Source organism: Mixophyes fleayi, chromosome 3 (genome assembly GCF_038048845.1).
Source record: "Mixophyes fleayi isolate aMixFle1 chromosome 3, aMixFle1.hap1, whole genome shotgun sequence".
Lineage (NCBI taxonomy): Eukaryota > Metazoa > Chordata > Amphibia > Anura > Limnodynastidae > Mixophyes > Mixophyes fleayi.
In genome coordinates this window covers 169379950-169395077 of record NC_134404.1, presented here as the reverse complement: position 1 = coordinate 169395077, position 15128 = coordinate 169379950, and positions in this window count along the sequence as shown.

Here is a 15128-nt window from a genome sequence, read left to right as displayed (position 1 = left end):
CGGGTTTCAAAAAGTGGGGATGTTGCCTATAGCAACCAATCAGATTCTAGCTGTCATTTTGTAGAAAGTACTAAATAAATGAAAGCTAGAATTTGATTGGTTGCTATAGGCAACATCCCCACTTTTTCAAACCCGCAGCTTAGTAAATCTAGCCCTTAGAGTCAAAAACACATTGAAGGGGTTGTCCACTTTTGCACAATGTATACTTAATACAACACACAGTGCCAGAACTACTGTCACTGCTGGCGGTGCGACTGATACATGGTCCAGAGGTGAGGGATCCCAGCAATTGCGGATCACCCTCCGAGGCCCCAGCCCTGCTTTTCTGAGCATGTGTGGGCCCAGCACATGCACAGTGAATCATCAAGTGGGTCTTCATTACGAATGCACCAGACTTACACCTGCTCATAAAGGGAGTGTGGGGTCTCTTTGGAGCATGTGTGGTCAAGAGGGAGGGAGGTGGAACCTATGAATGCCAGAATAGGGACCTGCTCTGTTCTTCTAAGCACACAGTGGGGCCCGGTAGGGTTGAGCAGCATCTTTGGGCCTTCCACTAAATCCTTGCAATTCGGTCAGGGGATACCCTTTTCATCCCCTTGAAAACACTCACAGACCTCAGGAACACCATATTTTACCTGAAGCAGCTCTCAGCACTGCAGAACTCGTTCTGTCCATAGTTCTTAAATAAAGTTACTTTTTCAAGGAGCAGTCTGCGGTGCGATCCAATACCCAGAAGTCCTGGGAAAGTCATTTGCTATTTGTGGAGAGATTGCTATATTGAGTTGGTTCTTGGACCACCCTTTGCCTGCAATATTTTGAAGTATTTACCACAGCTGAGAGAGGCTACATATACACTGAAGCAGCAGGTGTTTCTGGCTGAAGAGGGTGTCACATGATTCTTGTTTAGATGTGAGACATTCATTGGATGGTCACATCCAATATTCTGCCTACTTCTTCGGCCAGGAAACCAGCATTGCTTCAGAGTTTGAAGTATCTCGGCTATTTAAGGAAGGTAGTGATCCTACCCAATTAATTATACCATTACATATGATAACAAGACTATGACAGTCAAGTAAAAAGAAATATACCGATTAAGACCAGGGAGGAACAAAATGGCTATTACTAAGTATAAATTTGCAATTATTCTTAGTTATCGATTAGCAATTTCTTTTGATTTGTGCAATGTAGAATAAAATAAAACGTCTAATTGATTGTTATTGATTCCTGAAAATGGGCCCGTCCTAGATGCAGTGAGACACAAAACTTTAGAGCTAATCAGTTGGGTGATTCGGGTACTTATGGGGTAGAAAAGTAATTACAGTGTTTTAAAAGAAGAACATTTCCCAACAAGGATCTGAAAATGTAGCTATACACAGTGCATGTTCCTTAGTGAGATTCTAGTTATATTAGCTTATATTTGGTTATTTAATCTATCCTACATGGTAGCTGCTAGTTCTTCATATATATATATATATACAAGTAGTATTCCATTAAGCCACTGCATCTCTAATTAGCACTAACATATCCTGAAAATTCTTCTAGAAAATCTATAAAAGGTATTGCACAATGAATATTCTATATAAAATGATCTCCCCTTCTTTTATACACAGAACTTTCCCGCACAATGCTGGTTTAAAATTGTTACGTCTTCCTTTTGTACAATTAAAATCCAAGCAAATGTTATTGGATTTGATCAGGCAGAATTAATCCGGCCAGCAAATGACACCCCCAGTTGGAATGTGTGGGGTCATTGGTTAGTTTGATTAATCACTAAGTGAAAAAAGAAAACAGAACTGAAATCTATTAAGACATGTAAAAATAACATTACACCTGTAATCCTACTCATTTGTGACCTTCCTGTGGTTACAACCAAATTTTTCCGGCTATTGGCTTTACCAAGATGACGGTGAAGAGACTGCATGTCTGCCTATATCTAGACTGGAGGAGGGCAGAGGCAAATTGAGGGGCATAGAAAGGAGCGAAAAGCCATTTTGGGGGAGAAGGAGAGTTTTAGTTAAAGAGAGGAGCCTGAGGAGCCTAAACAGAGCATAGAATTTAGTCTGAGACCAGACAATGAGGAGGATTGGAGAGACAGAGAGGCAGTTGTCATCCAGAGTTGCTGAGAGAATGCTGGTGATATTCTTTATTCAAGTGTATTGCCTGTGCACGGGAGGTTTATATGCTGAACTGTGATGACCACCATTGTGTTGTTCAAGCAAGCTCTTATAATTAACTTTAGTTCTGGTGCTAGATTAATCCATTTAATCCAAGTCTATTCCAAAAATGTCAATTTAATCTTATTTGTCCATTGTTCTACCAGAAAAAGTGGTGATTCCTGACATGCATTCAGGTTCATTTTAGATGTGGTATCCAGTCTGTCAGAATGGGAGGACTGTAGGAATATATAATCGGTTTAGTGAGACATATCTAAAAGTAGTGAGGTGATTGACAAGTTGCATTCTAACAGTGATTAAGAGTTGTTTTGGAAATTAAATGGTCTATTGCATGTTGTAAACTACAACTTGTTCCAACTGTGCCACCTGTTAAATTTAATACACTGGCAGGAAGCATAAGGGTACGTTGTACTTAAAGATGGTTTAGTGAAACTTAGGAGTAGACAGGGAATAATGACAGTCACAGTACTGAACTTGCAATAATGATACACAGGATAATAAATGAAGCACTACAGTAACACAGTGCTGAACCAACTACAGAAAATCTCTCGTAGTAGACAGTGATAATGCAGAAGTGTTCATGACACACTGGTAATGTAGGAGTATCTGTGAAACTGATTCACAATGGCAAACAGTCTCTGATATAAAAGGTATTCACTTGAGGCAGGTATGCAGGCAGGCTGATGGTAGCACAGTCCAAAATGCACAAACAGTTGAGCACTCAGAAAGAACAGCGGCACTACCCAGACATGCCCAGAGCCTCTCAGTGTGGATGGAAGAAATGCTGAACCATGAGTATGTACTCACTATGTAACTGTAGTAAAACTACCTGTGAGTAGTGTGCTGCAGAGAGAGGAGGTGTCTGAAATCCAAGCGAGTCGTCTGTGACAGAAATCACTGTAATCTAGAAGTCAGAGTCAGGGACCAGTATCAAAAGATATGGCATCGGAAGTCACTGTAATGCAGAGCCAGGGTTCAGGAGCCAGAAATCACCATAATACAGACAAAGGATCACAAGTAAAAAAGTCACCATACTACAGAGCGAAGAACCAACTGGAGTGGAAGGTATAAGACCAGTAAGCTAGTGTGTAAACGATGACCTACCTCAGAGAGACCCCCTATAGGATTAGAAAGGGTTCACACCTCCAACATTGGCTGATCCATTCAACACCCCCAGATGTCAAGAAAGTGACCAGAACACCGTGGTAATATGCATACAAATGTACCAAGCCAGTAAAAGGACAACATCAATCACATGCAAATCAAAAGCATATATATATATATATATATATATATATATATATATATATATATATATATATATATATAGTAACACAGGCACCCTTAGGTATTGCACACATGGACATTAGTCACTGACACTTGACATCTTTTTGCTAAAAACTTGTTCCTTCACAATAGACAGCATACTTTCGTCAGGATGATACCAGTAAACACCATCAAATTGCATACACCTCTTTGTGACCCACTCTTTAGCCACTAACCGAATTGTTCAGCATTAGTCACACCATAGAGCTGAAAAGACAGGATTAAATACACAAAGCTCCTCCCTTTGGTCTAATTAAACCATTAGACACTATTCTTCACATGTGTGTATTAAATCTAGGGCTCTTGGTCTGTAAGAGCTTAACCCGTTCTGCAGCCTGTACCTGCAGGCTTCCCTGGACCTCATCTGTTCCTATGCAAGAGAGGTGTTTCAAATAGGCCTCTATGCTACATACCACTCCCCTTAGCATCACTAACCTTGGTGATGTAAACACTGCAGAGAGCACATATCTGTGAAAGTGAGCTGGATTTACCATCTAAAGTGTCCTCTCAAGCATGTCTGTCAGCTCATGCACAGGGCTCTTTTTCTTTTCCAACTTGAGAATTCTGGGCCTGATTCATTAAGCATCTTAACTGAAGAAACTTCTTATTTCAGTCTCATGGACAAAACCATGTTACATTGCAAGGGGTGCAAATTAGCATTCTGTTTTGCAGATAAGTTAAATACTGACTGTTTTTTCATGTAGCACAAAAATACTTGATAGCTTATTTGTACACTGAAATTTAAAGGTGATATTTGTGTGCTACATGAAGAAACAGTCAGTATTTAACTTATGTGCAAAACAGAATGCTAATTTGTACTCCTTGCATTGTAACATGGTTTTGTCCAGGATACTGAAATAAGAAGTTTCTTCAGTTAAGATCCTTAATGAATCGGGCCCACTGTTCTCAAACAGCCTGCCCTCTCTCACTCTCCAGTCATAGCCCCTTATGTATTTAAAAAGCTCTTATGAGCCCTTTCCAATTGCAATTGTCCTGTGAAAATGGGATGAGTATTATGACAACCCGCACAAGCCCTACAGAACCTTTTTATGGCTAAGTAGACTCTGCGCCAGTAAAACCTGCATAAAATATGTTCCCTTGCTTTCCCTTCCCTTAAGTGTCTGCCACCCATCTGAGTGTGTGCCGCTCCAAACACTAAGGGTACATGAACCTTTGGCACTACTAGATTGTTCTACCTTCCTCTCCTTCACAGCAGCAATTTGAAACAGCACTTTATCTTTGACAACGTTTGATGACATAAAGCCTGCCAAGTTGACAGGTTCCACAATAACACCAACATTATTAGCCAATTTGAACACATGCTGTAAAGTCTCATGATTTCTCTGGTCACGTGCAAAGTTCACTACAACATCAGTTCAGGATAATTAGACCAGTCTATACCCTCACCAACAGGTGGGGGTGACTCATCTGCGACGGCAGCAGCCAACTTTGTTTTCGTCTGTCCAGACTTGCCTGAATTATGAGACCTTTGTGGAAGTCCTGCCGTGACTCCTATGAAACCACTCCGGGTTGGCAGTTCCCCAAGATTAAGATCCACATATTGTGACTACTTTAGCAGATCCTTTAAGACCGTGCTTCCTACTGTTGATTCAGTTACCAACATGTCTGGCTGGACTTGGTCACAGAGGACCACTTTACACAATGGGAAATTGCACCCCAGAACCAGCAGATACAACAACATAAGCACTATGGCCGACATTAACTCCATGGTTTGGACTTTGTATCCAATGGCCAAAAGTCATTTATAACCTCTTAGTTACCCCATGTGAGCAGCACACTTTAACTCTAGGCAACTGTGAGACCTTGACTCCAGCCAAGTTAGAGCTGTAGACCAGTGTAAGTTTACTTCCAGAGTCCATGACTGCCTGGACAACCTTGTTGTTCACTCGCACAGTCTCTTTACTTAAAGTGGGTCCACTAGTTGCAAAACACCTTGAACTGAATTTTCCTGTACCTGTAGCACTATAAAACATCTCTGACAGAGCAGCTCTGGGATACAGCTCGTGCTGAACAGTGCTGGGAGACAGCTCGGGCTGAACAGTTCTCTGAGGCATCTTCTTGGGGACTGGGACTTCAGGTTTACACAATGGGTGCTTTCATTCTTAGTGTTTACTATACCCCTCAGAAAAGATGTCAAGGCCACAGCTTGGTCATGTTCCTCTGTATTTTTAAGAGAAAGAGTCTTTTCTTCATGAGCAATCATTCTAACTTTTCATGCTTTACAGCAAGGAAGAGCCTCTCTAACTTATACTCCACATACTCATTTTTCCGATTTTGTTAAGATGTGCACCTCTTGCTGAACCATGGCAAGTTTTTGTTTCAGCACAACAGTTTCTTGGACTTTGTTTGTTGTTATCTCTTTAAGAGCTCCCACTGCTTTTTCAATTTCTTCATAAATTCTTGCAACACATGTAACTCATCTTTCAAAGACTTAAAACTCACAATTTCCTGCTCTCTCTGTTGCAATTTCTCTGAAGTTTCTTTAAGAGCCTCTACTGCTTTTGTTTTTTTTTTATATAACTCTTGCAATGCATGGAACTCCTTTCTCAAGGACTCAGAAACAGATTCTTGAGATTTTATATTTTCATCACACTGTTGCTTTAAATTCCACACTTGTTTTACAAGACAGCGTTTTTTTATCTATAAAAGTTTTCTCCAAGCAATCATACTCTTCCCTGGCCACATAACCCAACTTAGCAGGTTTCTACAGAGAGCATGAGATTTTCCAATTTCATCTCCACTCTACAAACTCCCGTTTCCAAATTTTTCTGCTGAGACTGAAGACTGCCTAGACATATCTATATCTACATATAGATGTAGGTATAGATCTGGATGCGTATGATGCGTTTACATAGCGTGGTTCATGTTTGTGCTGTGTTCAAATAGAGGTCTGAGTGTACAGTATACTGGGGAGTCAAGCAAAAAATAAGAGGTAAACACAATGATCATGGACATAAAGTAAATTATAGCCTAAACACAATACCCAGATACCAATACAGTATAAAAACAATTGTAAGAGAGGAAGATGTTGTAAATAAGTCCTAGATGCTTGATGCTTGCGAACTTGGAATAGGTTTATGATCTAGATGATTCCAAGTGGTAAAGACAGCATCCTGGATAAATCTGGATGCAATGGTTAAGCTCCAAGAACCCCTGCTAGTGTACCGGGTGTGTAATTACCTTAATGGAGTGATGATCGCTCTTCTCGGATGGATGTTACGTGATCTTGGTTCAGAGTGTCGCACTCTGGTAAGCGTCTCAAACTATGTGCTGATGTTGGTCCCTTCTGTATGGGATGCTGCGCGTGATTGTAGTGTAGGCGCCTGTGAATCTTCTCCGATGCGCTGTGTTGCAAAGGTTGCCCCGCATGCGCGGTTCAGTGGCTTGGGGGAACAATAAAGCTTTGCATAATGACGTAAGTGTAAAACAACTTTATTGTTAGTCTTCAAGGTTAAACTTACATTCATCTAGATAAATAATTGCCCAATCAGAGTTACCTGTAGCTATACCCGGATTGTGGATTCTATATACGCATAGTAACCCCGCCGTGTTTCGTCCCGATCCCGGACTTTTTCAAGGAGGAAGTCAGTGTAGTGAGCGGTGTCTGGTTTGTATGCCTTGATGGCTAGTGATTGGTGGCTGTGCTCTGTTTGGCCACTCCCTGATGCAGGTGATAGGTGGGTTGACCCTGTATGGTTAACTAAGCCCCGATAATTGGGTGTCTTAATTGCATATTGTTGGTATTTGTTGGTTTGCATAGTATATATTGCAAATTATGTAGAGTAATCATCACGACCATGCAGATAATAATGTATGGATGGATTGGTATATTTGTTAATTGGTGTTTTGTTGCTTGGCTGGTATACAATCTGACTGGTGCTAATTTTATAATGGAATTGTGGGTGGTAGGACCTTGTGCCTGCATTATATGCTACTGTTCCGGAAGGTAATATTAATTATAATCTATTTTCTTGATTTTCAATTGATAATTCCAACTTCATATGTATGCTTAGTGGAGGGTGGAGTAGTTTCTCAGCTCATGGTTGCCCCTTATTGGCAGATCCTTGTTAGTGTATGTGAGGGGTTGTAGGTTGATGGTATCAGTGTATAGCACACTGATATGTTTTATTGAGGATACCTTTATATGGTCTGTAGATCCAGCTTGCATCTTTCCTATTGATTTTTCTAGTGAAGTCCCCTCCTCTACTTGTTTTATGGCTATGAAACTAAGGCCTTTGAGGTTGCAGTTGTCATTTCTTTGAAAGTGGTGTGATACATGTTCCACCTTCAAAACCTGTGGTTATACTGCAGAACATTGCTCATAATCATTGATCCTGCTTCCAGGCTACACTGCCCACCAGAACCACAGCGCTTCAGTTCTCTGCAGTTTATCACTTCTCTGTTTGTACTTGTGTTACCTGTTCCACGATCAAGACCTGTGGTTATTCTGCAGAACATCAAGCATCATCAACAATCCTGCTTCCAGGCTATACTGTCATCAGGACCTCAGAACTCCTGTACTCTGAAGCTCATCGCCTCACCGTCTAGTCTGGGTCATCTACCCTTAAACCTAGATTTGTGGCCTGTTCTGAATATGCAGAATGATAAGCAAATTCAGCTATGTGCTCATAGCATCAAAATTCAATGACTAAAAGTGTTATACAACCAGGAAAAAGTCCTTTACTGATCAGGTGGAGGCTAAAGGATTCTGGAGACTGTGAGTTGATGCATATCACCTAGTGGAAGCTCTATCTATTATAAAATATTCAAGTTGAATCTTACATTAGTCCAAGTTGTGCTTGTCCCTGATTTGTGTATATTAACTATATTGGTAATCACGTTTTGAGACATACGTTATTAAACTACATATTAACAATCCACCTGACTGTTAAGATCGCTAGGCTGTCTGTTGCTGTATGGGATCCCACAGTAGCATATAGGAAGTCTCAATTCAAGTCCTGTCTGCCTGATCTGTGGAGCGACGCCTGAAGGTAAGTGAGTGGGAGGGCTGCCTATACTAAACTATAGGGAGGGGGGGCTGCCTATCCTAAACTATAGGGATAGAGGGAGGGGGGCTGCTTATACTATACTATATGGATGGAGGGGGGCCTGCCTATACAAAACTATAGAGAGGGGGTGGGGGGCTGCCTATACTAAACTATAGGGAGGACTGCCTATGCTAAACTATAACGAGGGAGGCTATAACATGTGAGGGAATGGGGGTGCTATCTTAATAGTGCATGGGTAGGCTATTAATTTAATTGTGGAGTTTAGGTGGGGGCTAAATTTTTATTCTTTTTAAAAATCACAAAGGGTTGTTCTGGAATCACAGTTCTTAAAATAGAATCTTGTTTCAAAATATGGTAATTGTTTTTGATAATACGTTTTATCACCATTGATTGTGTTGTATTTGGAAATAAATTTCAGATTACCAATTTTATCAGTTTTTCTATCTGTTATTACATTGTTTTTAGGCTCTGGAAGAGAATTTCAATCTAAGTTTTTAGTGTATTCATACGCTTCATCTAGTGTTTTTGATGGATACCCCTTATCTTCAAAAAGATCTTAACATGCCCTTTGCCTGTTTATCAAATGAATTTAGTGTAGAACAATTCCTTCTTATTCTGCTTAATTGGCTTTTGGAAATATTTTCCATCCATAGTCTGTGATGACCACTATTAAAATCTATATAATTGTTAGTATCAACTTGTTTTTGATAGTTTTCAGTAGCAATCTTCAGATCCTGTGCCGAAAGAGTTAAATCAAGAAAGTGAACAGATTCTGAACTCCAACTACCTGTAAACAATAAATTATACTCATTGTGATTAAGGTATGTAACAAAATCAATAATAGTATCAACTGTGCCATACCAAATGAAAATGAGATCATCAATATAACAGCCATACTACACAAGGTTCGCCCCATACAGTCCATTCCATATATGCTGGCATTCAATGTAGATATTAGCATAGCTGGGTGCGAACCTCGTGCCCTTGGCCATCCCAGTTATCTTTAAATAATAATCAGAATTAAAGAGGAAATAATTATGAGTTAAAATATAAATAATGGAATCTATAATAAACTTGCGCTGTCCTTCTCCATCTTACTTCCACACAATACATCTTGAACAACTTCCACACCTTTTTTATATGGAATGTTCGTATATAAAGCTGTAACATCCAGCGTAACAAAATGATATGTAGATTTTCAAGATCTTTTAAAACTCTTAATAAATGCGTAGTGTCTTCAATATATGATTTTAAAGAGATGGCAAATTCTTGTAAATAATAATTCACATAATGTGAGAGATCAGTGCTTAAAGACCCAATGGCAGAAACAATTGGGCGTCCAGGTGGTGAAGTGAGAGATTTGTGAATTTTGAGTAAAAAAAAAAAGTGGGTGTTATAGGGTATGGAACCCATAAATAATGCCAACAATCCCTAGAAATAATACCCTCAGTTAGGGCTTTATTTAACAGGTTTTTAAGGGCATCTCAATATTCATTTCTAGGATTTTAATCCATTTTTAAATAGAAATTAGTGTTCTTTAACCATCTATATGTTCTTTCAAATAGTCTGTTAAATCAAGTATAACAACTCTTCCCCCTTTGTCTGCAGATTTTTTAATAATATTCGGAACAGACTGAAGTTTTTTAAGAGCAAGCCATTCTTCTTTGGATAAATTTCTATTTTTCGTCTTATATCTATACCTATTTCCATTTTTGGATAAGTCTTTTTTTGCATAAATCTTGAAAGTCTGTTAACGTAGATTTATGAAAACATTAAATGCTGTGCTCTTTGTTGAGTAGGATAAAAGTTGGATTTTAACATAAACTCATTTTTCATAGGACTTATGGCTTTTTCATTAATTTCTATATTTTGAGTATAAATATTAAGATCATATATCGGAATAGTGGATTCAGTATCACCTAGCATATTATTTTCCAACCAGAGATCCTCAAGAATCTCCAGAGGTTTTGAATTTTTCATATCTAGCAACACAGGTGAGTGGTTATCCAAACCAATTTTTTGAAATTTTTTGTGAGCAAAAAATCTTTGTCTTCATAAATCTCTGGTATATTGGTTCAACTCTACATCTCATCTCCTGTTCTAAAAATTATGATATGATATTGATGATATTATGCATGGTATTTGCTATACATAATGTAATTTCTCTTCTGTGGTACAAAAAAAAAAAAAAATGTATTTTGCTCAGGTGGGGTCTGTGATTTTCAAACTAATATTGAAAGGTCCACTGTAAAAAAAAAAAAATGTAATGGGCTGGAGAGCCCATGGCTTTAAGGCCGTTCTTTTCCTCTCTTGTCTCAATTCGCCCCTTTTCCTTCCTTCCTTTTCCTTCCTCTATCTTCTCTTATTTTGCGGGTTGGCGGGTGACCTTTTTTGGTAGTGTGCTGGCCTGCTGAATATCTTAAGGTAATTTAAGTTAGGGTTTATGGTATACTTAAGTTGGGTGGAGTATACAGGGTGGGGGTATGGGTTTAGTATTAAAGTTATTTAAGTTGTGGGTAGTTTTAATGTTATCGCAAATATATAGACAAGGATTATATGTGCTTATAAGTATATCAATGTATGCTCTGCAGGGGTGTGGGATGCGGGGTAGTGAGATAAGAGGGACTACTATTATATGTATTCTGGTACATCTGATAAGGAGCTGAAAATTCTCTCTTGGAATGTGCGGGGCCTAAATAATGCTGTGAAACGTTCTCTTGTACTAAGACAAATTAGAAAAAATGATCCTGATATTGTTTGTCTATTGGAGACTCACTTACACGGTGATAGAATACTCACCCTTAAAAAAGCATGGGTAGGTAGGGCATACCACTCTACGTACACGACTAATTCTCGAGGGGTCTCTATATTGGTACATAAACGTCTCTGCTTCCCCTTGGAAAAAATTCAAGTGGATGCAGGGGGAAGGTTTGTACTGATGAAGGCTGTCATTAATTGGGTTACGGTGATTCTGTTAGCTGTATATATACCCCCACCGTATAATGGTGAGGTGTTAAGGAAATGTGGAGAATTCATGGCATTGTTCCCAGATGTTCCAGCCATTTGTATAGGGGATTTTAATAATGTGATAAATGGAGAGGTGGACAGATGGCGAGAGAAAAATGCTGTAGTTGGCAACTCTAAGTCGGCTTTTTCTGCTCTGGTTGAGGAAATGGGGTTAGTAGATGTATGGCGTTTGAGGCACTCAGAAGATGTCCAATTCTCCTGCTTTTCTACATCACATAATGCATTTTCAAGAATTGATCTGGCTCTGCTGTCACACTCTCTGGTACCGCTGGTGAGAAGCGTGGAATATAGGCCTAGGGGAATTTCTGACCACTCGCCCCTCTGCCTATCTATTGATTTTGCAATTGATAGAGGCCAGTCCTTTTGGAAATCAAATCCCTTCTGGCTCTCCTTGATGGGTACAGGAGCGACCTTGGTGACACAGTGGGAAGGCTTCTTTGTAGATAATCTGGTAACAGCATGGCCACCTATAGTTTGGGACGCTTTTAAGGCTTTCCTAAGGGGGACATTAATTGCTGGCATAGCTGAAATTAAAAAGTCGTCCAGACAAAAAGAACAGATATTAGAGAAAAAGTGTAAATCCTTAGAAGCACAATACATTGCGGACAAAACTGAGGTTGCAAGGGGAACATGGCAGTTGGCCCAGAGAGAGTGGGTAGAGTATGTATTTGAGAAATCCAAACGTAAATTTCTGTTTTCTAAGCATGTACGATATGCAGAGGACGATAGAAATGGTAGCTTCCTGGCTTATCTGACAAGGGCGGAGAGGGCAGATGCAGCAGTACCGGTTATCTGTGATGACAGTGGGGTTAAGAAGTATCTGATGCCTGATATTGTTGAGGTATTTCATAAATATTACACGAATACATATAAGTCACAGGTCAGAAATGACATGGATACGTTACAGCAGTATTTGAATGGTATATCCCTTCCTGTCCTCTCCGATGATAGTAGGGAGTTTTTGGACTCACCCTTTACTCTTGAAGAGATTGATATAGCTATTATGTCATACCCTAATGGTAAAGCCCCTGGAGTAGATGGAATCCCAATTGAATTATATAAAAAACACCGGCCCTTTTTTGTGTCTAGGTTGTTGGATACATTCAGCGAGCTGGGTGAGATTGGCGCTCTTTCCCCTTCAATGGCAGAGGCAATAGTGGTGGTGCTGCCTAAGTCAGGGAAAGATTTGTTGTACCCTGAGTCCTACCGCCCTATTTCACTTTTGTCAAATGATGTTAAGATTCTAGCAAAATTACTGGCTTTGAGGTTAAGTAGAGTGGTGCTGGAATTAATTCATCCGGATCAGACGGGATTTATGCCAGGCAAATCCACGTCTATCAATCTTAGAAGGCTGTATACTCTCCTGAAGGTGCGGTCACCCTCTTCTGAGAGCGAAGTTGTGGTGTCCTTGGACGCAGCCAAGGCGTTTGACTCGGTGGAGTGGCCATACCTGTGGGAGGTATTGTCCCGATTTGGAGTGGGCCCGGAATTTATAAAATGGGTTAAACTTTTGTATTCACATCCAGTGGCGCGGGTCTGTGTCAATGGGCATCTTTCTCAACAATTTCAATTAGAGCGGGGTACTAGAGAGGGATGCCCGTTGTCTCCGGCCCTGTTTGCATTAGCAATAGAGCCGCTGGCCTGTAAGATCCGGCATGATAGAGAAATTGTGGGACTTAGATCAGAGCACAGAGAGGATAAGGTGGCATTATATGCAGATGATATGCTGTTGTTCCTTTCAGATCACAACACTTCCCTAAAACATTTGCTGCGGGTGGTTGATGGATTTGGTTTTTTTTCCGGCCTAAAAATTAATTGGGATAAATCTAGCGTGTTCCCTCTGGGATGGGAGTGTCCCGTGACAATGCCAGAAGGCTTACAGTTAAAATGGGCATCGAAATTCAAATACTTGGGAATATGGATCTCTAATACCCCCGCTGAATATGTAGAACTTAATTTGCGGCCCCAGATCAAATACATTAAAGAAAAAACTCATGTATCGAAGAAACTCCCACTTTCTGTCTCCGGTAGGATAAATTTAATTAAGATGATGGTGCAGCCAAAGTTTTTATATATACTCCAGCAGTCACCTGTATATATTCCACCCTCCATTTTCCGATGCATTGACAGCTATTTGATTTCATTGGTTTGGGGAGGGGGAAGGGCTAAGGTCAAGCTCAGCTCGCTGTATAGATCCAGATCTTCTGGTGGATTTGCACTTCCTAACTTGAAATTATATTATTTTGCCTCTCAATTGGTCCACCTTAAGGCATGGGTTTCGGACCCCGATTACCATGAGCTACATTGGGTGTTGGTACACAGATTTAATTCTAATCACACTCCCTTACAGTCACTGCTGGCGGGGCGGCTTGGTATGCGGGCTCCTCCGCTCCTGATTCAGGCAGTTAAGATTTGGACAATCTGTAATAAAATAATGAAACAAACTGACATTGATCCATATACTCCTATCTGGGGGGCAAAGAAATTTGAGAAGTTGAATACAGTGAAGAGGGCCAGGGAGTGGTCTCAGTTGGGTGTGGTGTCGGTAGGTCAGCTTTATGATACAAATGTACTTAAATCCTTCGAACAGTTGGTTGGGGAATTCTCTGTACCCAGAACAATGTTTTATTCTTACTTTCAGTTACGACACGCCCTAAACACACAATTTAAAGGGGAGACTTTGGTGTTTGGGGTGGATCCACTGAGGAAACAATTACAGGCCTTGGGTTATAGAGGTCTGATCTCTCGAATGTATTCATGTCTTCTGTATGAATCCACTGCAGATGATTTGGATGGTTTGAGGAATCAGTGGGAAATAGATATTGGCCCTTTATCAGACAAGGAGTGGGAAATGGTTACAGACAGTACTAAAGGTTATACTTCATCATTAAAATTTCAACAAATACAGGTGTTTATCTTACACAGAGCCTACTTTACCCCTATTAGATTGGCAAAATTTCGCCCGGATGCTACCCCTAACTGTCCGAAATGCAATTCGATCAATGCTAACTTTTGGCACCTTCTATGGGAGTGTTCATGTATACAAATCTTCTGGCGAAGGATCAGGAGATGTATTCAGGTTACTGGAATTGAAGTGTCTCTTAGTTCACCGGCCACTTGTCTCTTTGGGCTCCGATTGAAGGGGAAAGTCAATAAACTGACAAAAATGTACATTTCTCAGTTATTGATGTTGGCTAAGGTCTGTATAGCGAGGCTGTGGTTGGCCCCGACGAGTCCCACGGTTAAAAATTGGAAGGCACTGGTCAATACCACCATAAGGCACGAGAGATTTGTTTATACTAGCAGACAGGCTCTGAAGGAATTTGAGAATATATGGTACAGGTGGTTAGAGTCTCCATTCTATCCTATGTCATCTAGTACAGATGCTCTATCTACTTAAATGTATGGCTACCGCAGTTCTTATAATAAGTATCTGAGTCCATGTAATAAACCCTGCATGTGTAACATACTTATGTATAAGCATTTACAATGTATGATCCTGAATGAATATAGCACATTTATTATTATTATGCTTTAATGTTATCTTTTAAATTCTGTCATTTAATTCCGA